This window comes from Rutidosis leptorrhynchoides, chromosome 7 (genome assembly GCF_046630445.1).
Source record: "Rutidosis leptorrhynchoides isolate AG116_Rl617_1_P2 chromosome 7, CSIRO_AGI_Rlap_v1, whole genome shotgun sequence".
Taxonomy (NCBI): Eukaryota; Viridiplantae; Streptophyta; class Magnoliopsida; order Asterales; family Asteraceae; genus Rutidosis; species Rutidosis leptorrhynchoides.
The window spans coordinates 135179016-135205960 of record NC_092339.1 but is presented as its reverse complement, the minus strand read 5'-3'; the positions used below and the strand labels follow the sequence as shown (position 1 = coordinate 135205960).

The following is a 26945-nucleotide window of genomic DNA, read 5'->3' as shown; positions in this document are numbered from 1 at the left end:
TACATGCTAATACTCACCAAAATTTTTGTAGTTCTAGTTATTTTGGGTTGTAGTTTTAAGTTTGTGTTCACACTGCAACCGGCCCCTCATCTTTATCTCAATTTACAAAACAACCCCTCAAATTCACATCTTTTAAGGGGTAAAAAGTGTAAATATAGAATTTTACTAAAATAAAATAAACTTATTCCACCCGAATTTTTAGAGGGCTCTATCTTCTCGGTCGGTATGAGTTAAATTTTTCCGAACCCACCGTTCAACTCAAAAAAAATCTTACGACCACAACGGGACTAACTATACGCAAAACGGACACTTAAAAAAAACCTTCAATACCTCAGACTATATTCAATACTTATACACACCTATAATACGCTCCATTAACTATGAATACGCAACCCAAAGGCCCCGTTAACTATGAATACGCAAACCAAAGGCCCCGCGGCATCGCGCGGGCTCCTTTTTCTAGTTCATACCTATACACGATATAAGTATAACTGTAAACAAATCATAGTTTAATAGCATGATGATAATAAGTGTGCATGCATACTTAAAACTATACAATCATTTTCCATCATCCTCACTCAATAATAAAACTTTGCAACTCTAAATCAATAACAAAATATTATAGACAACTTATTCACTTAAAATATGAAAGCAAATACATCTAATATATTATATGAAGACATGAACTTATACACATATATGACTATTCTACATTAATGCAATAAACAATTTCAGTGAAAATATAATTGATATATAGCTTTCTTAGCCTGATTTTGTGAGGTTGCATTCTCCAACTACTTAATCACTGAGAAGTAGATGTGATTCCATTAGCTTTCAACTTCTGTTCTTCAACATATATGCCACCTATTAGATACAACCACTTGTTATTCTTAGCCACAACCTTGCACATGACTCGACATGAAAAGCTTTAGAGATTATGAGTCTTTTGCAAAGACTAACTGATTAATAAATTATAGTAGAACAACTCCTCAATCTAAACCACTAATGAAATTGTGCTATGATGTTTTGTAGTATGGTGGCCTTTATAGTTTTTTTCAGTAATAAACAACCCAAGAGAAACTCTTTTAAAAAAACAACCCAAGAAAAACTAAATTTATTAGGTTAAACATACCTTCAGCAGTAAGGATTCGAGTATCGTTAGCATTCGCAACTCACGGGTTCAATGGCTACAATTACATAATGCAGTACATTATAACAAAGATTAAAAATACAGAACAAAAACAATGTATACAGAAAAAAATAAAAAATAAAAAATAAAAAAAATTACTGTTTGAAACACAGGTCTTGGACGAAGATGAGGCCTAATTGTAAACAATGATGGACAAAACCCTTTGCAATTTTCCAAAAGTTTTCATAATTTCAATGAATAAATGCCTTTTGTCCACAGTATATATACATACGGAGACACAAACTGTAGACACAACCCTTTAAAAATTTAACGGACTTATATCATAAAAGATTTCGTAAATTCAAGTACTCATACAAACGGACTTACAATATGATGAACTTCGATTAGCCCAAAAGCCTGCAAAACAAATCGAGCCAAAGGCAAAGAAACTATAATTTTGAAACCAAGATAAAATCATGCCAATTTGTAGATGCAGGTAGCAATTCCAAAAGCCTGTAAAACACATGGAACCAAATATAAAGAAATTATGATATTAAAAGAACAAACAAATGGAGATATCAACTTATTAAGGTGTCGACGATGGGGTTAAAAAGCAGATGGAGCTTGGTGACAACCTCCGGCGATACCAGCCCAGTCCGGGCACGACGACGAAGGGGATGGCGATGGCGGAGACGGACATGTTGCAAACGGATAGGATGGAGATTGTTTCGGAGGAGACGGTGGTTGATGAAGAATATTGTGGAGAGGTCAGTAAGGAGAGTGTGGTTTAAGATTAAAGTGGGTGATGATGGTGAGAATTTGGTAGGTGAAGAAGAAGAGGGATATGTAAGGGAAGGTTAATGGAAGGAGCCAGAATGAAGAGGGTGAAAATATCTATGGAAGCCAACAGACGCAAAAAAAAAAAAAAAAAAAAAAAAAAAAAAAATGAAATGACCAAAATACCCCTGTTACTGTTGATGAATAGCAAAACAGTGTTTTGTCTATTAGTTATGTTGATAAATATTTGGCCTTTAGATTTCAATAAATTTCCTTTTATCAAACAAAGAGGGCTGTAAACGAGTTGAACAGAGCTCGAATACTGTCAAGCTCGAGCTCGACCCGTTTGAATTTCATAGAGCTCGAACTCGAGCTCGAGGGTTCGAGCAAAATATTAAGCTCGAACTCGGCTCGTTTGATATTTTACCAGCTCAAACTCGGCTCGAGCTCGACTCGTTGATCATATAATCTTATTTTTCTTTATATAATTTAAATTTATTATATTTCATATATATTGCTTTTGTAATTTTTATCCACCTATAATAAGGTTTAGTGTTATACTTTCGACTATTATTTATTGATATATAATAGTACAATAATTATTGTAATTTTATGTTATATATTATTAAAAATATTTAATATTTTGATGTATATAAATTAAAAAAGCTCGTTTAGACTCGCGAGCTTGTTTGAACTCGAGCTCATTCACAAAAACAAGCTTTTAATAAACTTCAAACTCGGGGGCTCGAGTTCGTTTAAACTCATATCGAATTGAGCTTTGAACGAGTCGAGCTCGAGTAGTTTGCGAGTAGCTCGCTTATTTACAACCCTATCCCTAACCATCTCTGTATATGTATATATGGCCTTTAGATTTCAATAAATTCACATTTTCTTTCTTTTCTACTCACTTGAGTAATTTGGTGACCTGCTTGATGATAAGTAATGCCCTCTTTGACCTTTTTAAATTTGTAACATGTTTTGTAATGAGCCAATGAAACAAATAAACGTTGATTGATTTCCTAACCTGATAATTGCTATGGTTTTGGCTAGAAGATCAGAGTCGAGTCTTTTACAGTACGAATCCGCAACGCTTATCACTCAATAATTGACCGACTAACTAACCGTTTTAAACATCTTTTCAAACGATTCACATGCTGCCTAAAGCTTTCTACTCGTAACATCTTCTAGTTGGCATATTTGAAACAAATAACGTGTCACATATTTTATCCAAATTCTTGTGATACAGATTGTCAACCAATTTGATTGAATCAAGCCAAATTGGATTTGAATTTGGATATCCACATCCAACCATTTTCATGTAACCCATTCCCAATGATTAAACCCATGTAAGAGGGTAGAAAAAATTGAAAAAGATACGAGTATTTATTTGTTAGTGTACCTCGTTATTTAAATTTTCGTTAGTTATAGCATTGATTTTACTTTGTTTACTAGATTAAAAAGGTTTGCTCACCATGTTAGTGAGCAGTTGGTTTGGTTAGTTAACTTAAGCTAGAGCTCATTGTTAAATTATTCCCTAATGATCATACTGTTTGATCTTTGAATCCGTTTTAATCTTATCATTTTTCTAGAAATAGAAAAATAAGTAATTTCTTCAAATTATAACAAATTTTTATTTTACTATTTAAAAAAAAGATAAAAAATTTCCTACTTTTTGGTCGGAGGTCCACTAGGAAGCAATATCCTTATCCGTCGAATAGAGAGAGAGATGCCTTTATCTACTTTTGATAGTGTTACACTCTAGGTCGAGAAATGACTTGTTTTTGATCTCGGATAGAGGAAAGATTGTCTACATCTCACTTTTCCTGTATTCTCACTCATGTGATATTGGATTTTGTTGTTATTCAAATTATAACAAATGAAATGTAATGTATATAAAAAATACAGTACTCCGTAACTATATAATTAACCTTAACCCTTATATACTAAAAGTCATGCCAAATTGTGTAGTTTTAGTTGATTTTGATTGTAGTTTTGAGTTTATGTTCACACTACAACCGGTCCCTCATATTCGCCTCAATTTACACAATAGTCCCTCAAGTTTACACTTTTTCGGGGGTAGAAAGTGTAAACATTTAATTTTTTTAAAATAAAAAAAACTAATTCCTCCCAAATTTATAACGGGCCCTATCTTCTCGCTCGGTGCGAGTTAAATTTTTCTGATACCACCGTTCAACTCGAAAAAGTCTCACGAACCCAACGTGACTAACTATACGCGAAACGGACACTTTTTAAAAAACGCTTAACACAACGACATCCCGTATTTTTCTGTTCGCCGCAAGTTAATTTTTTCCGACAGCACTGTTACACTCGAAACAATTTTATGAACAAAACGAAACTAACTACGTTCGAAACGGACACTTTTAAAAAACGCTTAAGACAACGACATCTAAAACGGCGCTTAAGACATGCGTCGTTTTCCCCTCTGTAAATACACAACGCTACGTTAAATATGAATACACAGGCCGAAATCTCCCGCCGCATCGCGCGGGCAGCATCCGGACTAGTCCGTATCATATTGGGTTTTATTTTTTTTGTTTTCTTTTTATGTTTAATAGTTATCTACTATTACTAGCATTTATTTATTTATTTATTTATTTATTTATTTATTTATTATTATTATTATTATTATTATTATTATTATTATTATTATTATTATTATTATTATTATTATTATTATTATTATTATACTACGATCCTATCTTATGAGTCAACATCAAACATCGATTTATTGGCGACTTGACTATCATTTTTAAAATTAATGAAAATTTGATTTTAATATTTTTATGGCGTCTTTTTTATTACTTTTTATCATGTTCGTATTTATTTTATTCCATTTATTTATTTATTTCATTTTACTTAAATTATTTTACCTTAGTTATTTGTATTTTTATTCGTTTTAATTTATTTTTTCCTACCTTTTGGGTTGGAGGTCCTTTTAGAATCAATCTCTTTATTCGTCGAACATAAAGATGGAGGATTTTTTCTAATCTTATGAGTGTACTCGAGGTAAAGAAATAATTCTTTTTATTTTAGGATAAAGGTAGAATTGTCTACGTCTGACCCCGTATACCTCACGTAGGTGGGATTATGTATGTTGTTGTTGTAACATACTGTACTCCGTATGGAGACATCACTAGTGGGTGTCGGTTTCTACAACAAAATTGTTTCAATGTATACAACTAAACTATCCGTAACAAAATGGGTCCATTCTAAAATCATAGTACCACCAAATCCATCCATTTCATCAACAATCAACAAGATAATTCAAATGCACCGTCAAACCAAGATTTGGGCCGGTTTTGGTTACCTAACTTTATTGGGCAATGGTCTCCTTTAATTTTAGATCTACGATTTAGGACCTTGGACACCTCTGTTTCTGATTTGCACAGACGTTCTCGTTTAGATCTCTTCAATTAACAACGACGGGTCATCTTTTTCTAGATCTACGATTTAGAAAATAATTAAAGGTTGGTTTCTGGCCGGAATACGTGTGCTGAAGCTCGTGAACGATTTGGGGTTTTAGGGGAATATCATTATTTGTGAATATGGGGGTTTTGCCAGATTACAGTAAATATTCACGAACAACTTAAATGATTTTGATGTTACGACTTCGCCGTAGCAGGTACAAAAACAACCAGCGGTTCGATTTAAACTTCCTTCTTTACTGAATCATTCAGTGAAGTCTTATTTGGATTTCGATTTAAGGCGTTAATGTGTTTTGACACTAATCCTGTTGTTTGGATTTTGATTATGGATTTAAGTTTATGGGTTTAATATGTTTTTATTTTGGGATCTGAAAATGAATAAGTGAAGATTGGGGTTTTAGTTTTTATTAGTAGAATTGAAGATCGAAGATGAAGAATGTTAAAGAAGGAGAAATGGTAAAATGATGATTTTACCCATCATGTGAAAGTCTGGTGCTATGACATAACGAATGGTATATTTTCACAATTTGGATTACACGGCATGGTATACTTTCACTTTCTCATAACTGACATCTATGTAAAATGATATACCGTATTAATTCTTCTCGGCTGTATGTTTTCTCATTATATTGAAAAATGACGCATCTACTCTTTTCAGTTTCCCCGTTATGGATGAACATAAAAAATGGAATTGTGTTTAACGTGTTCCTTTAAATGTTTTTCAAAGCCTACTTTCACTTGTATCCGCTAAAAGAAAACATAATTACCACGACGTTAGTATAAAATTGTATTTAAAACTATCATTATATTAGTATGAGAAAAAATAGTTTATTTATTAAAAAATGATATACCTCCGACATCGACTTATCCTTATGGTAGATTACATTTAGAGTTCCGTCTTTTACTTTAGCTGTCGCGTATGATTCCCCTCCTCTTTGCTTACACATATATAATATATCCTTACAGTTATTAGTATCCGCGGACCAAAGAACTTCTCGCGTGCTAGTAGACACCAAAAAAATCATGTTTAGAGAAACAATCATACTATCACAACATAAAAAAGAATTGGTAAACATAATACGCCTTGTTGATATTTTAAACATATATAAGTTAATACAAACATTGAGCATGAATAGTTCGTTTTCAAGCGGTGTCGAATGAACATGTAATAAGTTAACTGCAGTAGAATAGTAGTGACGATAATTAAAAGAAATATAACTATGAAGTTACAATATTCTACACCCTCCACAATTAGTATGGTTATTAATATTATGCACATAACCAGTTGCGTATCTATGTATATATATACTGATGATGTTCATAATATTAACATCCATACTAATTGTGGAGGTTGTAGAATATTGTATCTTCATAGTTATATTACTTTAAATTATCATCACTACCCTTGTACTGCAGTTAACTTATTACATATCCACCCGACACCACTTGAAAATGAATAACTCATCCGCAATGTTTGTATTAAGTTATATATGTTTAAAATATTATCAAAGCGTATTATTTTTAACAATTCTCTATTATGTTGTAAGAATATGATTGTTTCTTTGAACGTGATTTGTTCATTGGTGCCTATTGACACGCGAGAACTTCTTTGTTCCGTGGACGCTAATAAGAGTAAATATATACTAAATATGTGTAAGCAAAAAAAAGAGGAATCATATGCGACACTTGAAGTAAAAGACGAAACTCTATATGTAATCTACCATAAGGATAAGTTGGTGTCGGAGGTATATCATTTTGATAATAAATAAACTATTGTTTTCTCATACTAAATGATAGCTGTAATTGCAATTTTATACTAATTTAATGATGTGAGTATGTTTCTTTCGACGGATACAAGTGAAAGTAGGTTTTGAAAAACATTTAAACGAACATGTTGGACACAATTCTATTTTTTTATGTTAATCCATAACGTTGAAACTAAAAGGAGAAAATGTCACTTTTCAAATTTATGAAAAAAACATACCGAAGCTGAGAAAAATCAATGCCGGATATCTACATACTATGAGGTCCAGTTATGTGAAAGTATACCAATCCGTGTACTCCAAATTGTGAATGAGGAAACTTTCGAAGAAATCTGCAAGAAATTGAATATAGTCTCTTTGGATTACGAGTCGATAGAAGACTTCGTGTTCAAAGATTTGTTTGAGTCTAATAACCAAAACTAGATAAGAAATTACCTGATGACATTTCAAAAAATGTCTTTTGAGGGTAAATATGAGTTACATCAGGCAACTACAAAGGAGATGAGGAAAAGAACTTTTCCAACATTCACAAAATTATGTGGCTCTAGTTTTGTTAATGTCGGGCAGAAGAAAATAAATGGTTGGTTGCATTTGAGCTTTACACATCAACCCTCCACAAGTATTTGGTCCTTAACCATATGGATGCGGTTAATAGAAAGAAGTTTCAACTAAGATGAACGAACATAATGAGGTAGTATTTTTATAATATTTAATTATTGATATCTTTTTAACAATAATTAAATGTTATTTTGTAGTGCAGATCAATAGTAGTTGCCCTTGGTCACATCCACCCATAAGAACAACATAAACCCTTACAATGTCTTGATCTCAAACGAAAATGAGGCAAAATTATCAGGGATAAGTCATTGCACAAAACTCAGTGATAATTTGAGAGGCAGGTATCGTTTCTGAAAATGTATCATATCTATTAATTAATTGTAGATCTTGAAAATGTATCTTCTTTATTAATACTGATTTCTTTCTCTTTTTCTCCTTTTTATAAATTCTAGAACTTGAAAATGAATCTTTTTTTTATTAATACTGATATGTTCTCTTTTTCTCTACTTACCAGATTGGGACCTCTTGGATCTAAGGCGGTTATCTCTCCATTGCTATAATAGTGGTGCCCACTATATTGGAGACGGACCTACGCCATTATCCACCAAATCAAATAAAGAACTTGGGATTACGATAAGCTGAAAATGTGATTCAAAGTTTGGAGGACATAAATGAGAGGTATGACAAATAATTTCTTAAGAGTACATGTGAAAATTTTTACATACACAAAAAATTTAAAAACTTGATTTTTTCAAAGTTTGATTGATCATTTAATGTTATGTAAAAGTACTATTGACATTGATTTCAGTATTGAGTGGTTTAATTGGGTCTTAGATTCAGCCCTAGTTATGACGTTGGGATAAACGGTTGGAATTCTTCCGCAGTGTAGGTGATTGATGTGCGCAGACAATACTAATAAAAACAGGACAAAATGGTCAATTACTAGCACACAAATGAGCAACTAGTCTCAATCGTATGTAGATAGTAGACACTAAGTCTGAGTCGACCCGCACGGAGCTATGTAGTTTAAAATCATATTACCAACAAGTAGTAAAAAAAGTGAAGTTTTGAGATTTAAAAAAAAAAAAAAAATATAAGTGCGTAAGAAATAACGAGTAACAATAACAATAAAAGCGGTGCCCGCTTAATAGATTCCTTCTGACACGAATTGTACGACAATTAAACCGATTATTTGTTGAAAAGGTATATAGTCTTATGACTACTGGCCAAATAATCACGTGACCTCAACCAACAAGAATCAATCAACTCTCATTAATCTCCTCCTATCAATCAAACTATACCCGGCTAATGACTGTAAGACTCAGCCCAGTCTTACTCTCGCAGAACCACAAACCACATCGGTCTCCCGAATATGATTACACAATTGCTAGGTTTCAATATCAACCAACCACCAATCACACTTATGTACCAATCTCTCGGTAAAATTCATATAAATGTCTAGATTACCAGTGGTATTGAAGCATAAATCATGTATTGTGAATTAACTCTCGTTAATCATTCAACAACTCATGTAATTGGAGTAAAATATTAAACCCTAGCAACGATGGGTCTTTGGTTGAACACAACAATCAAAAGCCAAATAACGTAATAATTTTACATAATATGAATAATCCACAATCAGAGGTAAGTGAACACACAAAAGTATTTAGCCTAACATGATGATGCAAGAAAGATGAACAAGATAATCAATACAAGCAAATCTCATGTCATACTTAATTTAATAAGAAAAGAGAATTAGAAGTACCAATCGTTATGGACATCAAACCCCACATGATGTTGTTAACAATGATTACAAGATGAAGAAAATAAGATAAAAACCCTAAAAATCTTCTAAAATTGCATGGAGGTGAAGAGTGCAGTTCCAGTTTTAAAAGTCCTTTCAAACGACCCGGAAATTGATATTAAAAACTGCTGGAAACCGTCATGGCACGCCGTGCCATATTGGCACGCTGTACCGAATTGCTGCTGTTACTGATGACTAATCTGGGAATGGCGTGCCGTGACATGTGCCTTGACATTGTGTCCCGTCGTGCCACCGTTCTACTGCCAATATGCTGAGCTGCCGCTTAAACTCTAAGTTTGGAACAATGGTGTGAGTCACGCCGTGCCATTTCTGGTCTGAATTCTGGCCAGCAAACATGAAAATATGACACAGGCATCCCAATAAGTATTACCTGGAAAGCGCAACGAACTTATAAATCAAAAACGTCTTGAACTGCGCTCGAGTGTCTTTAATTAAACTCCAAGGAAATCATAACAAATATATCTTCAAGGTGCGAATGATCTTCTGAGCTCTAAAATCTTCAAAAATCCGCAACAAACTTCAAACGATGCTCCAAAAATGCATTATTCAATCTTTAACCACAAATGAGCTAAACGGCTGCAAAAAAACACAAAACCACGATAAACGGAACCGATATTGCGACAAGATATGTATATGATTTAAGCAATATCAAATCCGCCCACACTTGACCCTTGCTTGTCCTCAAGCAAGAAATATAGTAAGCAATTAAATCCAAGATATCCTCCATTTCAAGTTCTAAGACAAGTGTTAAAAGAAATGTACGAATAAGCTAAGGACTCAAGTAACGTTAGTCACCTAAGTAATCCTGCATATCAAACAAATTTTAATTATTCAAAACTACTAGATGCCTAGCAATCGCAATCAAGTAATTGTATCTAGAAATCACAATTAGAACCAGGATAACAACGATAAAGTACCTCACCAAAATGGGTTAAGCCTAAAATTCACTCAACTCTCAATCTAAGCATGACATCGGGTCAAGTGGAATTTACACTCCACGAATAAGGGTGAGCCACTAGAGTTAAGGTTGCTAAACTTACATCCGAACCGGCGTAGCACTAAGCATGATATCAAAGGAGAATATAATACGAGTAAAATCTACGGATTGGGTAAATTGGGTGGTCATGACTCAGATTTAAAATGGTGTAAAGGCGAAGCTAACATGTTATTACCAGTCGATTGACAAGTCACTACGGTTTATTCTAGCGTGACTACACTTAATCAAATCAGGATTCACACACGGGAGTCTTCCTTCGGAAACCTTATTTGATACTAACAATACAATGAAATAAAATAAAAATATATGATGCGCTTCTTTTCTCCTCCTTTTTCATTTGTTCTGCCTTTTTATGTTTTTTTTTTCTTTTTCTTTTTTAATTCCTCAAGAAGCATATACCATATACAATGAAAAGTAAATTACATGAACGAGTAACACTCTCTGCAAGTTACTGCCTTCGCAATGCGTATCATGGTCATCACATACAATAAGATCACTCAAAAATGCTCTAAACATCTCACTCTCCTATGTGTGAAAACTTCTCCAATCAAGGCAGCCACAATTATTGTTCAATCCATTATCACTATGTAACGAGTCAATGGAAAAGTAATAAAGCGCTAAAACTTCTAAAATCGAGTAGGAATGGGAATGTAGTTTTCATTTTGGTTTTCTAACGTCTTAGGCTTCTAATGGTAACTAGATGGAATGTTAGCACACAGAATGGGTGCTAACGGCGTGGCTGCAAATTGGTTTTAAAAGAAAAAGCTATAAATCCTAAAATTCTCCTCATCATCTACCTTACTTATATAACAAAAAATGTGATCCCACTTGGTCCGGGAAGGGAGCAGGTAAATACACTACACAACATCATACATCTATAGGCAATAGGACCTAAAAACGAGCATCTAAGGTCAAACACTCGCGCTAAAGTCCATAGTCCGCACAACCTACACACATTTACTAGTCATGCAGTTTTAACCTTATGGTCGGCTTCACAACCGATATATCTCGAATGTAAACAAAAATATTATCTGAGGGAAGGAAATCATTACCAGAATAATAATTAAGTCTACTTAAGCATCATTCTAAAAAAAATAAGACCATTTTAAATGGTTCACGGGTAAATAAAGTCCAATTGCACAAAAATCAGCAAGGGTCAAGCATACACAATCCAACCCGCGAGAAATTCTCCTCCCCCACCCCACTTAAGTTTAGGTAATGCCGTCATTACTTGCAATTAAAGAAAGATAAATTCGAGAGGGAAACAAGCAAAAAAGGAGCGAGAACTTCCCCGCGGCAAAATAGGATGATCGGCTGAAGGACACGTGACGGATGGCGCTGAACTTACTGCCGGCATAAGAACATCGTCTCTTTCTCGATCATCATCAAACAATCTAACATAAGTGGAGAACGTGCTGAACTTACTACTAGACTTTTCAAAGCATCACGTCACATCCACCTTAAATGTAGCGACCCGACCAAATCATGTTTGACGGCGCCGTCTACTTAGGTCCCGTTACGTGGTCATAAGTCTTTAAGACAAAGTTTGACCAAAATATGTCGCCTTCATTTCAAAATAAAGATTGTTCCCAAAGTTTACAAGAATTGTTCAACCAATAGTTAAGTTACAACGTTATAATACGAATGAAATCTAGGCGACACGGTTTAAAGTAAAGTCAAAAGACGCTCCATGAAATGCACATATACTCGACATCCAATGCAAGTATCAAATAATGAGCGGAAGCATGTATCATGTATCGTTCAAGGACCTGAGAAAAACATAGAAATCTGTCAACGAAAACGTTGGTGAAATCATAGGTTTAAGTAAGTAAGTACAAGTGAACCACAAGATTTGCATCAATGAAATAATAGTAATACATTCCAAAAGTTTGTTTCACGAGCACCCAATTATCAATGCTTAACATTTCCTTCCATTGAACCCCATCACTTAGTGCTAGAACATACACTGTTTCTCGAAAATATATTTCATTCGTAAACGGTAGCGAACCGTTTGAATGAGGGTTTGTCAAACCCATATGGATCCATACAACATAAGTTCTCGCTTACACCCGGCAAGTGTAACTAATGATAATCGAATTGAGGATTTTGTTCTAAACTCGTATGTAGAATGTTTGTTTTCCTGTACTTGTGTTCACTTAGTAAAGAAATGTTTATGTTTTCTCATCCCAAATGTAAGTTCAAAAAGAGTAAAAGTGGGACTATGATCTCACCTTGAGTGCACGGGTAGTAAAGTACTTCAACAAGTAAACGTGTGCAAAGAACAATGCTAGTCTTGACCTAAACAATAGGTTTGTATCAATAACGGTAAACACGATAGGTCAAAGATGTTCAATTAGTCCTATGGCTCGTTAAGACTCGATCCTAATAGCATGTGAATCAAATTGTCATGTTTCATGCAAGGTACAAGTATAAAAACATGTTAGAACGATTGCACAATTATTTGGTTAAGTTTGATTAAAAGTCAACTTGGTCGGGTCAAAGTCAACAGAAAAGTCAACGGGGTCGGGTTGGATATCCGACAATTTTTCTAAGTTATATAATCATATATGAGCATGTTGGCCAAGTTTCATGTTAATCGGAGGTCCGTAGCATAGCAAACATTTTCATGTCAAATGACCAAAACAAACAGCCAGTTTTAGCCAAATGGGACGGCGTCCCAAATGGCTAGACGGCGTCCCGGTTTTAAGGTTGGGACGGCGTCCCGAGAAGCTAGACGGCGTCCCGGTTCAAAAGGTGGGACGGCGTCCCGAGAAGCTAGACGGCGTCCAGATCGTTTTCCAGGCCCTGTTTGCTGTATTTCCTAAGTGCACGAACCAAAACACAAACCAACACATTTCATGATCCGTAAACAATCAAGATATGTATCTTATATCATCGGAAAGCTCTTTCGACAAGGAACGCAACTAAGCACTTTTCATCAAGCAAAAACATCATATACTATAACCGAAATCCCGACAAGTGATCAATAGAGGTTTATTTTCAAGTTTCAAGTTTATCAATTGCAATTTAAGTTTCGGGAATCCAATTTATACATATGATATGCCGTTTTGAAGGTAATGAAACATGTAATACAACTAAACACTTATCAATAACATTAACAAGCATTCAACGCATCAAAAGTTCGTTTTAAGAGTTGTCAACCCTAACCAAAAGTTCACAAAATCAATAATCGCGTTTATGAAGTTTCTTAAATCAATCTATACATCAAAATGAAGCTAATGATACTAGGAACACAATTAGAACATGAACTTTTAACATCTAACAACATATGATCATCCAAAATTCAAGAACAACACCCCAAAATTCAAGTTCGTGCTAGTTACACTAAAACAACGAGATCGAGCATACAAATTATATACACGACATCACAATGAGCCATAGACACTAACTAACACCATTTCAAGTCAAAAACACGAATTTAGAGAAATCTAGAGTTTTAGAAATGTTACCCAAACGAGATGAAGTTGGTACCAAAATGAAGAGGATGAAGAGAGGATCACGAATATGTAATTTATTTTGTTGTAAGCCTCCTAGATCGGATTTAGATGATGATTGAATGAATTTGGTTTTGAGTGTGTGTTCTTGCTAGAGAGAAAGAGAGAGAGATGGAGGTGGAAATGAATGGGTGAAAGGGGTTTGACCCTTTGACCTAGTCAAGGGTTTGATCCCTGGTCAAGTTTAGTCCCTCAACTTTCGTTCGGGTGCGGGAATTACCTAAACGAGATAATTTAAAACGCGTATCAACGGGAGATGTTATAAACATATAACGGACTTTATATTAGTATAACGGAAAAGTAAATGGAAAAAGGCGGGATGTTACATTACCTACTCCTTAAAAGAAATTTCGTCCCGAAATTTAAGTAGGCGTAGTAGTCGTTGTTTCTTCCTCGAGATCTTGCGTTTCCGAATTCACGAATAGATGAGGATACTTCCTTTGCATTTGATCTTGTCTTTCCCAAGTAAACTCGGGTCCCCTTTTGGCGTTCCAACGGACTTTAACAATCGGGATTCGGCTTTGTTTTAATGTCTTGACGGAGGTGTCCACAATTTCAACCGGTTCCTCCACGAAATGAAGTTTGTCATCAATGGTAAGCTCCTCGAGAGGAATGACTATATCGGGTTCGGCAAGACACTTTTTCAAGTTGGATACATGGAAAGTAGGATGAACGGAGCTCAATTGAGGCGGAAGATCTAAACGATAAGCAACGGTTCCAATACGCTCCAAGATTTCGAAAGGATCAATATACCGCGGATTTAACTTCCCGCGTTTCCCAAAACGGATTACACCCTTCCAAGGTGCGACTTTTAACATTACTCGGTCACCGACTTGAAATTCAAGATCGTTGCGTCGTTTGTCGGTATAGCTCTTTTGACGACTTCGGGCCGTCCTAAGCCTATCTCGGATTTGAATGATTTTCTCGGTGGTTTCGTGAATGAGTTCGGGTCCGGTGATTTGCACGTCGCCTACCTCGGCCCAACAAAGAGGTGAACGACATTTGCGGCCATATAGCGCTTCAAAGGGTGCGGCTTTAATACTCGCGTGATAACTATTGTTGTAAGAGAACTCGGCGAGAGGTAAGTGCTTGTCCCAAGCTTTTCCGAAATCAACCACGCAAGCTCGTAACATGTCCTCTAAGGTTTGAATTGTACGTTCGCTTTGTCCATCGGTTTGAGGATGATATGCGGTGCTCATGTCTAAACGTGTTCCCAACGCTTCTTGCAACGTACGCCAAAATCTAGAAACGAAACGGCCATCTCGGTCGGAGATAATCGATAAAGGTACACCGTGTCGGGCTACGATCTCCTTAATGTAAAGTTGTGCAAGTTTCTCCATTTTGTCCGTTTCTTTCATGGCCAGGAAGTGTGCGGATTTGGTGAGACGGTCAACAATAACCCAAATGGTATCATAACCGCCCGTCGTTTTTGGTAGTTTGGTGATAAAATCCATCGTTATCCTTTCCCACTTCCATTGCGGGATCTCGGGTTGTCGAAGTAGTCCGGACGGTCTTTGGTGTTCGGCTTTGACTTTGGAACATGTCAAACACTTGGAAACATAAGTAGCTACGTCCCTTTTGATGTTCGGCCACCAATATAGTTGTTTAAGGTCGTGGTACATCTTATTGGTACCGGGGTGAATCGAGTATCGTGACTTATGGGCTTCATCTAAAATAAGGCTTCGTAGATCCTCATAACTAGGCACCCAAATTCTTCCGGCGAAATATCGAAGTCCGGTTTCTTTAACCTCGAATCGAGAGGTGAGGACGTTCAAGTGTTCGAGAGAGATGTTTTCATCCTTGAGAGCCTCATCTTGGGCTACCCGAATTTGGCTATTAAGGTTGGTGTGAATGGTGATGTTTAAAGCTCGGACACGGAGAGGTACCGCTCTTTCTTTTCGACTTAAGGCATCGGCTACTACATTTGCCTTCCCGGAATGGTAACGAAGCTCGCAATCGTAATCGTTTAAAGTTTCAATCCACCTTCGTTGTCTCATGTTTAGTTGCTTTTGATCGAAAATGTGTTGAAGGCTTTTGTGATCGGTGAAGATAGTACTCTTGGTTCCATAAAGATAGTGTCTCCACATTTTAAGTGCAAAGACAACGGCTCCGAGTTCGAGATCATGTGTCGTATAGTTTCGTTCATGAATTTTGAGTTGTCGAGAAGCATAAGCAATGACTTTCGTTCGTTGCATCAATACACACCCAAAACCATGTTTTGAGGCATCGCAATATACAACAAAGTCATCATTGCCTTCGGGAAGTGACAAGATAGGAGCGGTGGTTAGCTTCGTTTTCAAGATTTGGAATGCGGATTCATGTTCGGTCGCCCAAATGAATTTCTTTCCCTTGTGAGTCAATGCGGTTAGAGGACGTGCAACCAAAGAGAAATTTTCGATGAATCTACGATAGTACCCGGCGAGACCCAAAAATTGACGAATGTGAGTAGGAGTAGTAGGAGTCTCCCATTTGCTAATGGCTTCGATTTTCGTTGGATCGACTTTAATACCTTGATCACTTACAACATGACCAAGAAATTGAACTTCCTTCAACCAAAATTCACACTTGGAGAATTTGGCATAAAGTCGTTCTTGTCTCAAGAGTTCAAGCACAAGTCGGAGATGTTGTTCGTGCTCTTCTTCATTTTTAGAATAGATCAATATATCATCAATGAACACAATAACGAATTTATCGAGATACGGTTTGCACACGCGGTTCATAAGATCCATGAACACCGCCGGTGCGTTAGTGAGACCAAATGGCATGACAAGGAATTCATAACTACCATAACGAGTTCGGAAAGCGGTTTTGGAGACATCTTCCCCCTTAACCCTCAATTGATGATAACCCGAGCGGAGATCGATTTTCGAATATACACAAGACCCTTGTAGTTGATCAAAGAGGTCATCGATGCGAGGAAGAGGATATCGGTTCTTAACCGTCAATTTATTTAGTTCACGATAATCGATGCACATTCGTAGGGATCCGTCTTTCTTTTTAACAAACAAAATCGGAGCGCCCCAAGGTGAATGGCTAGGTTGGATAAAACCACGATCAAGTAGTTCTTGGATTTGACTTTGCAATTCTTGCATTTCAGATGGAGCGAGTCTATATGGTGCACGTGCTACGGGTGCGGCTCCCGGAATAAGATCGATTTGGAATTCAACCGGTCGATGAGGTGGGAGACCCGGCAATTCGTCGGGAAATACATCGGAAAAGTCACTAACAATTGGCACATCATCGATATGCTTCTCATCGGACTCGACTTTCTTAACGTGGGCAAGTATCGCAAAACAACCCTTACGGAGCAGTTTTCTAACTTTAAGGCACGAAACGAGGTTGAGTCTGGTGCAACTCTTATCGCCATAAACAATCAAAGGTTCACCATTCTCGATAGGAATTCGGATTGCGTTGAGATCACAAAGAATGTGAGATTTCGTTTTGACTAACCAATTCATACCGATTATTACATCAAAGCTTCCTAGTTCCATGGGTATCAAGTCAATTTCAAATTCCCTACCCAAAATGTTTAACGTACACCCCCGGTAATATGTGTCGGCACTTAATAGTTTTCCGTTAGCCACTTCAATGGTATAAGTGGTATCTAATGGAAGAGGTGGAGTGCTAAAAGAATGAGTCAAAGTCTTGGATACAAAGCATTTATCGGCACCCGAATCGAATAAGCAAGAGACATAAGAATTGTTGAGAAGAAACGTACCCGTGACTAGTTCAGTGTCATCCCGGGCTTCCTCGGTGTTTATGTTGAAAGCTCGGCCGCGCGTATTGGGGTTATCTTTCTTCTTTGGGCATGCATTTCTATAATGACCCGTTTGGCCACATTCGTAACAAGTGCCCGTTTTTGGTGCATTGGGCCACTTTCGAGCGACGGGAGTGGCACTTTTACAATCGTTGGCCTTATGACCAACTCCTTGGCACCGGTGGCAAATTAACTTACTACATTCGCCAAAGTGATGTTTGTTGCATTTGTTGCAAAGAGGTAGGTTCCCGGCATAACCTTTCTTGCCGTCGGAGGTGTAAGGCTTCTTAGCAAAGTTGTTATTGCTTGATTGGGAGGGTTCCCACTTTCTTTTGTTGCCGCCCGATTTATCCTCGGCCTTAGGTGCCGGAACTACGATTTCGTCAACCGTTTCAATTAGTTGGCGAGCCATGTTCATAGCGGCTTGATGAGTAGTGGGTTTGGATGACATCACCCCTTGTTTGATGCTTTTTGGAAGACCGAGCATGTAGAGCTCAATCCTTTGAGATTCGGGGTTAACAAGATTAGGACACATCAAGGATAGTTCGGCGAAGCGTTGATTATAAGCTTTAAGATCGTTTCCGACCGCTTTCAAAGCTCTTAGTTCTTCCTCAAGCTTTCGGGTTTCTTCGCGCGGAAAATATTCAACAATCATCTTTTCCTTTAGATCGGCCCAAGAGAGGGCATGAGCCTCATCGGTACCCACCGATTGAACATAGGTGTTCCACCATGTTAGAGCAATTCCGGAGAAAGTGTGAGTGGAGTATTTGACCTTGTCTTGGTCCCGACAACTGCTTATGCTAAAGACGGCTTCCGTTTGCTCAAACCATCGGGTGAGCACGACCGGTCCCCCGGTTCCATCAAAAGTGTGAGGTTTGCACCCCATGAAAGCTTTATAGGAGCATCCCTCGTTTGAGTTTCCGGCTCCATTGTTGTTGTTGTTGTTGTTGTTGTTGTTGTTGTTGTTGTGGTTGTTATTATTATTGTTGTTGGATGAGTGACCGGCCATGGCCGCATCTACGGCGGTGGCTATCATCCGTTCGAGAGCTTGTTCGAGAGTTTCATTGCGGCGTACACGACGAGGAGCCATTGTTCCTTCAAGACACAAGAATATCATTGATTAGTATTCTCAATAATACTAACCGTGATATAGAATAAAGATAAAGAGAAGTTTTTCCTCGACTCGCCTTAAATCCTTTATGCCATAATGTCGGAACGTTCATATGAGTCACCGTAATATAATCCCGGAAATTATATTACCCTGATTCATATGTGCATTCGACATTATTCTATAAAGTCAAGGTGGCGTGTCAATCAAATTAAACAACGTGAGATTAAGATGAACTAAGAATAGATATGAGTAGAAGCGTTCGAGTATAAATGTACAAGTAGTCAAGTAATTCCTACTTCAAGTCTATATGCCGGTTGTAGTCTAGACTCACCAATGTACCCTATGACTCGAGGTTGACACCAATGAACTCTAAATCCCTACAACCAACGCTCTGATACCATCTGTAGCGACCCGACCAAATCATGTTTGACGGCGCCGTCTACTTAGGTCCCGTTACGTGGTCATAAGTCTTTAAGACAAAGTTTGACCAAAATATGTCGCCTTCATTTCAAAATAAAGATTGTTCCCAAAGTTTACAAGAATTGTTCAACCAATAGTTAAGTTACAACGTTATAATACGAATGAAATCTAGGCGACACGGTTTAAAGTAAAGTCAAAAGACGCTCCATGAAATGCACATATACTCGACATCCAATGCAAGTATCAAATAATGAGCGGAAGCATGTATCATGTATCGTTCAAGGACCTGAGAAAAACATAGAAATCTGTCAACGAAAACGTTGGTGAAATCATAGGTTTAAGTAAGTAAGTACAAGTGAACCACAAGATTTGCATCAATGAAATAATAGTAATACATTCCAAAAGTTTGTTTCACGAGCACCCAATTATCAATGCTTAACATTTCCTTCCATTGAACCCCATCACTTAGTGCTAGAACATACACTGTTTCTCGAAAATATATTTCATTCGTAAACGGTAGCGAACCGTTTGAATGAGGGTTTGTCAAACCCATATGGATCCATACAACATAAGTTCTCGCTTACACCCGGCAAGTGTAACTAATGATAATCGAATTGAGGATTTTGTTCTAAACTCGTATGTAGAATGTTTGTTTTCCTGTACTTGTGTTCACTTAGTAAAGAAATGTTTATGTTTTCTCATCCCAAATGTAAGTTCAAAAAGAGTAAAAGTGGGACTATGATCTCACCTTGAGTGCACGGGTAGTAAAGTACTTCAACAAGTAAACGTGTGCAAAGAACAATGCTAGTCTTGACCTAAACAATAGGTTTGTATCAATAACGGTAAACACGATAGGTCAAAGATGTTCAATTAGTCCTATGGCTCGTTAAGACTCGATCCTAATAGCATGTGAATCAAATTGTCATGTTTCATGCAAGGTACAAGTATAAAAACATGTTAGAACGATTGCACAATTATTTGGTTAAGTTTGATTAAAAGTCAACTTGGTCGGGTCAAAGTCAACAGAAAAGTCAACGGGGTCGGGTTGGATATCCGACAATTTTTCTAAGTTATATAATCATATATGAGCATGTTGGCCAAGTTTCATGTTAATCGGAGGTCCGTAGCATAGCAAACATTTTCATGTCAAATGACCAAAACAAACAGCCAGTTTTAGCCAAATGGGACGGCGTCCCAAATGGCTAGACGGCGTCCCGGTTTTAAGGTTGGGACGGCGTCCCGAGAAGCTAGACGGCGTCCCGGTTCAAAAGGTGGGACGGCGTCCCGAGAAGCTAGACGGCGTCCAGATCGTTTTCCAGGCCCTGTTTGCTGTATTTCCTAAGTGCACGAACCAAAACACAAACCAACACATTTCATGATCCGTAAACAATCAAGATATGTATCTTATATCATCGGAAAGCTCTTTCGACAAGGAACGCAACTAAGCACTTTTCATCAAGCAAAAACATCATATACTATAACCGAAATCCCGACAAGTGATCAATAGAGGTTTATTTTCAAGTTTCAAGTTTATCAATTGCAATTTAAGTTTCGGGAATCCAATTTATACATATGATATGCCGTTTTGAAGGTAATGAAACATGTAATACAACTAAACACTTATCAATAACATTAACAAGCATTCAACGCATCAAAAGTTCGTTTTAAGAGTTGTCAACCCTAACCAAAAGTTCACAAAATCAATAATCGCGTTTATGAAGTTTCTTAAATCAATCTATACATCAAAATGAAGCTAATGATACTAGGAACACAATTAGAACATGAACTTTTAACATCTAACAACATATGATCATCCAAAATTCAAGAACAACACACCAAAATTCAAGTTCGTGCTAGTTACACTAAAACAACGAGATCGAGCATACAAATTATATACACGACATCACAATGAGCCATAGACACTAACTAACACCATTTCAAGTCAAAAACACGAATTTAGAGAAATCTAGAGTTTTAGAAATGTTACCCAAACGAGATGAAGTTGGTACCAAAATGAAGAGGATGAAGAGAGGATCACGAATATGTAATTTATTTTGTTGTAAGCCTCCTAGATCGGATTTAGATGATGATTGAATGAATTTGGTTTTGAGTGTGTGTTCTTGCTAGAGAGAAAGAGAGAGAGATGGAGGTGGAAATGAATGGGTGAAAGGGGTTTGACCCTTTGACCTAGTCAAGGGTTTGATCCCTGGTCAAGTTTAGTCCCTCAACTTTCGTTCGGGTGCGGGAATTACCTAAACGAGATAATTTAAAACGCGTATCAACGGGAGATGTTATAAACATATAACGGACTTTATATTAGTATAACGGAAAAGTAAATGGAAAAAGGCGGGATGTTACATTAAACATACATACAAACAAGAAAAGATAACCTAAACATAGAAGTGATGGTGAAAAGTCCACCACCATCACTAGTGTTTATAGACACAAACAAGAAACAAAGCACACATAGTCTTAACAGTACGAAAATAAAGAAATAAGTCTAAAATTTTACAACAAATCAACCATAGGCACGTAGGCCCTAATTATCGGCATGAGGGCCGCCACGGTTCTCACAGCTCTGGTGATGGTAATGCCTCCTCTGATATCTCAAAAGCTCGCGCTCTGGTGGGCTGAAGCATGAAGAATCAAACTGCTGAGGAGGTCATGGCTGACTGGTGCTAGTAGATGCACCACCCGAATCAAATATAGGCACCTGTGCTGGATGGTTAGGGTAAGTGCTGAGTCCCCTATGTAATTAAGGATTTAATTATGACAAAACATGATTATGAACACTAATTGTTATGTGTGGCTAGCATAGGTTTATTCGTCATTTATTCTGCATTTGGTAACTAAAAATACATCACCCGTTTAATATCGAATTAGGGTTTCTTTTGGTGATTGGCGGTAATTATGTTCGACTTTGCTACGTTGTTGAAATTCATTTTTATTAGTTCACATTTTTTTATTATTTGTCCAGTTAATTGTTATATTTCAGAAATATATACAGTATGCTTAGTTATATATTCTTAATTACCTCTAATGTATATACATCACATAAACATAAACATAATGTGTGGTTTACTATCTTTGCTCTTTATGTTGTTTGTCTTGGGTACATTATCAAGTATAATTAACTAGCATTGCAAAGTAGTAGTTAGAATGACTATATGTATATGTATTATTGAACAATGAAGGCTTATAACATTTTCCAGATTCTTTTTTCCAATCATTATATACTTAAGTTCGAAACTGTTGAATCTTGTGACATTTATTGTTAAAGGATTTTTTTTTTTGCATATTAAGTTGCTGCTGTTTTTTGTGCAGATACTTTCTAAGAAGATTGTAGTTCTTTGTAAAGGTAATTGGCTCCCTTTTATTCTCATGTTTTTATCAGTTGTATTTTTATATGTTCCGCTTTTTGGACTTTTTTGCTCCGTTGGTCTATTGGTTTTACCCCGTTTTGCATAAGGCGTCCCCCGTAGTTTTTTTTATAGCAAACTTGATACCTTCATTTTACAAATGAGCGTGGGTGGTCCTTCCGGCTTACCTCTGTTAAAAGAGTCCGTTAAATCTTGACATGTGCATCGCATATGAGGGTAAGTTCTTCTTTTTACTTTCTATCCATCTTCAGGTTCACTAAAATCAACACCAATTAAAACCCTAAAACTAAGACCATATTTAACGCAGCGTGATAGGGCCATTTTCACCTCCATCACGCCACCTTCACCGCCACAATGCAGTGTGATGGGAGGAAAATACATCATTCCATCACGGGTAATATTTGAGAGTCAAGCATGTATAAACCAATGTCAAATTTGGGATCAATTACATTAAACAAATTATAATAATAAAAAGGGTTTAAGCCACTCAATAGTCATATACTTTCATTTTTGTTCCAATGTAGGCTATTGATATCGGCTAAAAAGTCACGTTTTACCCCCGATATTAGCCCCATTTGTGATAAAGTAATTGACTTTATCATCTAAATAAGCATTTATTTGCTTCATTTGATAAATTATGTCATTACGAAGGTTATGTTTCAAGAATCACTAAAAACGGATTAAAAACGGGGAAAAACGAGCAAAACCGGCTAAGACGATTAATTCGCGTTTAAATAACTTATTTTATAATTTTTGGAAAAGTTTGTTTACTTAATCTCATGTTGTAGGATATTCAATTACGAACGCGTGGGCGCAAGAATCGTAAAAAACGAAGCTAAAACGAAGATTCTAGAGCGAAAACGGTGAAAGACAAGTTACGATCCAGCAAACGGCTTGCCAAACGACTTACCAAACGGCTTGCTATAATGAAAAACGGCCTGCCAGCAAACGGGCACCAAAAACGGCTTGCCCTGACAAACGGCCTTGGCAAACGGCCTGCCAGCCGTTTGCCAGGAAATTTTTGTCTATTTAAAGAGCTTTTTGCATTCATTTCAACACACACCAATTCTTCACTTCTCTCTCTAAATATCTCTCTATAGTCGCTCTTTAGTGATCTATAGGAGATTAGTTCTCTGTCTACTTTCTCTCTCTAGTTTCTAGAGAGAAAAAAGTACAGAGATTAAGAAAATAATTATCTTTCTATTGTCGCTCTCTAGTGATCAATAGGAGAATAATATGTAGTTAGTAGTAGAAGCTATCAATCATTATAACGCTATGGATATTATGCAGAAATACAAGTGTTATTCTGCCGACATTATTCGATAATATCTATCCTTTCTTTTACGGAGTATTAATTTATTATTATAATGTTCTTATTGGATGTTTGTGATTTATTAATATTAGCCATGATGTGTGAGTAATTGCTTGATTGTTTGCCATGATTTAGTAATGTTAGTTAGGGATTATCGTTTCGTACTCGCTTTCTGTCTATGATATTAAACCCCGTTATTATCATCCTTCCACCAATAAACGTGATTAAAACCTTTTATAAAGTCGACAATTATAAGGTAATTCATTATCCGTGCTTATACATTGGTCAAGGTATGAACCCATCGAAAATACTATAAAGTACATGGGGAATTACTGTACGACCAGATCAAGATATTGGCCAAGAGTATAAGACTCGAGGAAATACTGTTGCAACAGTAGAGTACAGTGTTGTTGTACTATATGACCACTTGAGCATGGTCAAAGTTAGAAGCTATGGAACCACTATAAGTCTAGTACATGGTGGATAACTAAGGGATTTATTTGGTAGATTTAAGTAAGGGCCGGTTTAAATCATGAATGGGAATTTAACGCATTACATTACAAATTAAGCTTATAAATCTTTAAGGATGACTGAGAACTATCAGATGTTCTAATTTGTCTACAACCCTTGGATTTTACCAAACCATTGACAGAAAGGAATTCAAAACACAATCATAACCACTCACTTGGGTGATACACTAAGGTGTTAAGAAAGGTTGGATATTCTATATATATGGCTATGCTACTTTATTCGTGCGCCCAAGGTATGCATTGCATCTAAGATGGGCCGCTTATATCCTTAAACCGGATAAAGCGCCGGGAGTTGAGCATACTCCATCCGATCAGAATCTTCAAAGCCTAGTTCCTCGTGACATGCTAATCGGGAAACCGCTTAGTAGGGAATCTAGTGTTTACACCAAGGTATATCTATTCAAGGAGTGTCTCATAATCATCTCTGTTGGTCCCTTGATAACAACAGGAGTATTGTAGAGGGGGGTGAATACAATTTCTTTTAATTAACTTAACAGTTAAACACGATTAGTATTCAAACATGAAGATTAAATAGAGTCACATGTAATTTTCAACGGTTATTCTTTATTGATAGAATCACAAAGAATTACAACTATCATTAGCGGAATGATAGTTGGTTGATACAGATTACCTAGAATATAGCTAAGAGGTAAACTAAAAGCTATTACACGTTTTTGACTCTAAATAAATAAACCCACACCACTAGTTGTTACAATAGTGGATACAACAATTTATAGTAGTCCTATTAACCGTGTAATGATTCTATTGTTCACTGGTACATAGGATGTCTGTACTTGTGGGGACAACTGCATCAGAGAGCATGCTCTCCTCTTTCCTCTTTGGTAGCTATTTGCATTAACACCCCAATTCGATTTGGCACCACTATTTGATTAAACAAATAGAATGTTGTGTTCCCTAGGTGTTGACAAAGTATAACCCATGTCTGCACATGCGTTAAACTTCTACATTTCCACGTGGTCTTGTAAGGTCACTTGTCAGCCGCCGACGCGTGTCCTTTTCAGTTTAACTTTGTCTTTGACTTCTGTTGAATAGTACCATTAATGTAGACCACTCGGGAAACTACTATGCTTATAATGGAGCATAGCTGTCTTATGTAGAAAGCTGCATTCCAGCTGTGCTGGTTCTTCATTGCTGAGACACTTGATATTCTTGAACTGCTGAGAACACATCCTGTGCTGATTGAAGAACACTGTCTACCTTGTGCTGGTAGACTGAGCAGCAAACTAAACACTCGACACAGCAATATTTGCTGTCTATACATAAATAAACTTGTGCTGACTGCACATAACATTTTAGTACAAATAAATTACAGTTTTGTCATAATTAAATCCTTAATTATTTTGGAGACTCAACAATCTCTCCATATTTGATGATGACAAAACCTATGACATATAGAGAAAACACTAAAGCTAGCACCGAGGGACCTAATGAAAAGTAAGTAGTAAATTTGTTCCTTTTTAAGTTTGTTTTTGGGATCTTTTGAAGCAGCAATACTAGAGACAGTAAGAGGAGTAGCAGATATTTCAGCAGTAGCTACCTCCTCATTAACAGTAAGAACAGTGGAACCAGCAACCACATTGTCTCCAGTAGAGCCAGCAGCAGTAAAGACAACAGTACTAGTGTCAGCACCACCAGTAGGCAAATCAGTAGTACCAACACCAGTAGCAGTAGCAGAGAGCTCATCAGTAGAAACATTAACATCCTTTTCTCGCTCCCCCTCTGCATGTTCATCTACCCTGCTAAGAACTGAAACAAAAGAACATTTTATGTTAACAACTGTAGAACCAAATAAATTTGACTCAACAATTGCATCTGTTGTTGGTCTCTGAGGACAGACTGGTGGTTTAGTCAGCCCTTTGATTGAGACAGAGTGAGGTGTCTGTAAGTGCAGCTGTGACTCTGCTGACTCATTGGCAACACATGTTGACCAAGATAGTGTAAGAGTTCTGGCTGGTAATGATGTAGGAGTGAGACTCTTATCATGATCCAAGTAACAGATTGGCTGTGCAGTAGCCTGAGCTGATTCAACACGATGAGGAGCCAGCTCAAGATTGCTTTGGGGGTCAGTGATGTTCTCTGCTGGTTGTACTGTTAGCAGAGGATATTGCATTATGTTCATTTGAGAAAAATGTGGAAGTGTCTGGTTAGAAGAATATATTTTCCTACTCTTCTTAACACTAGTTTTAAAACCAGTCAGTTTGGGAGCCAAGGTTATACCTTTAACTCCACTTTCATTTTTCAAGTCAGCAGTTAAAATATTTTCAATTAAGTTAGAATTTTATGTTGTATGGTCTAGAAACGCACCAGGTTCTATAGCCACATCCTTTGCAGGAGCAGCAGTTGATACTGATGCAATCTCCCCTGTGGTTTGCTTGGAGCCAGCCTTTGCACGTTTGGATTTGCC

The 26945-nt window shown here is 36.8% G+C and overlaps 2 long non-coding RNA genes across 4 annotated transcripts; one reads left to right on the top strand and one right to left on the bottom strand.

Moving 5' to 3' along the window:
- Nucleotides 1–494: 494 nt before the first annotated feature.
- On the bottom strand, nucleotides 495–1989 carry LOC139858238 (uncharacterized). The gene is made up of 3 exons (XR_011762858.1): nucleotides 1517–1989; nucleotides 1133–1187; nucleotides 495–864 (listed from the first exon to the last, which is right to left on the bottom strand). It is a non-coding gene; the product is annotated as an uncharacterized lncRNA (long non-coding RNA).
- Nucleotides 1990–6636: 4647 nt separating this feature from the next.
- On the top strand, nucleotides 6637–23971 carry LOC139857486 (uncharacterized). 3 transcript variants are annotated; one of them, XR_011762542.1, is made up of 4 exons: nucleotides 6637–7806; nucleotides 7876–8010; nucleotides 8188–8351; nucleotides 22623–23971. It is a non-coding gene; the product is annotated as an uncharacterized lncRNA (long non-coding RNA). The 3 variants fall into 3 exon arrangements; XR_011762541.1 differs by having other exon boundaries at nucleotides 7876–8014; XR_011762543.1 differs by having other exon boundaries at nucleotides 7871–8014.
- The last annotated feature ends 2974 nt before the right edge of the window (nucleotides 23972–26945 follow it).